Consider the following 1,173-nt stretch of genomic DNA (forward strand, 5'->3'; position numbering starts at 1 on the left):
CCCCCCCCCAATCCCCATCTCCACCCTTTCACACTCTATTCCTCTCTCTCTCTGCTTTCCTGTACAGAAGTGACAGGGCTTCCTAGAAAATTAATCTATAGAAAGAGAAGAAAAAAATTATAAATGTAGCTATTCTCCCACTCTGGCCGCTCAGTTCTCTGGGCTCCGGAGGGCAGGGGAAGTGGAGTTTGTGATAATTGCCAGGGAGAGGGGGGGTGATAACAAAGGGACACTCTTCCCCTGAATGTTACACTAAGGGCAAGAGGAGCGGTCATGAAGCAGCCATCATGCTTTTTACGCTCAGGTATGCTCCCTTTTTCTTTTCATTCCCATCTATTTCACCATCAAATTACAGATGAGATGAGCTGCCATTTCTGATCACTCTCTTGGTCTCTTGACCAGACAGGCAGAATAAAGACATCTGACGCCAGTGGGCCATGTGGTAATCACTAAAACGGCATGACCTGTACCCAGTGATCATAAGCAAGGCCTGAAGACATTTAAAAGTCACAATTCACCTTCTGCTAAACCCAGCAGCCCCTTTTAGAAACTACAGCTACAGCTGTTACAGGGCACAAACACAAAGATAACAAATTTAGGTTACCACTTGAAATAGTTATATCTTTTTTTGGAAAACTGGGTCCTTAATTTCAGAGAGGCAGACAAAAGCAAGCTTGCAAAAGCTGATACGCTGTGTTCTGGTTGAAAATTCTGCTGACTAACACCGTCTTTTTTTTTTTTTTTTTTTTGAATGACATCTTCTGATGCATAGTCTTAAATATGCATATAAGACTGGGCTAAAAGATGCATCAGGTAAAAAGTCTTCAAATTATGATGATGATGATGAAAATAAAATATTATTATTACTAATCTTGTATTGCAGTGCAGAGCTTCTTAGTCCTGTAAATATGAGTCAAAATGTAAGATCAGACTGTCACTGTGTTTCGGTATAACCCTGTTTGGCTAACAATATGTTTTCCTCTTTAACATTACCAGCAAAAAGGCTTTTAGCATGAGATCTAAGGTGTTTGGCAAATGTGGTACTACTGTAACAGGGGGTGCTAGAGTGTAGGCTTCCCCAAATCCAACAAAGAGTAGGATAGAGCCACTAACATTAGCCTTAACTCATCCAGGACAGACTGCTGGAAAAATATTAGACAGTGGAAGTGCTAG

This window comes from Monopterus albus, unplaced genomic scaffold (assembly GCF_001952655.1).
Source record: "Monopterus albus unplaced genomic scaffold, M_albus_1.0 scaffold103.1, whole genome shotgun sequence".
Lineage (NCBI taxonomy): Eukaryota > Metazoa > Chordata > Actinopteri > Synbranchiformes > Synbranchidae > Monopterus > Monopterus albus.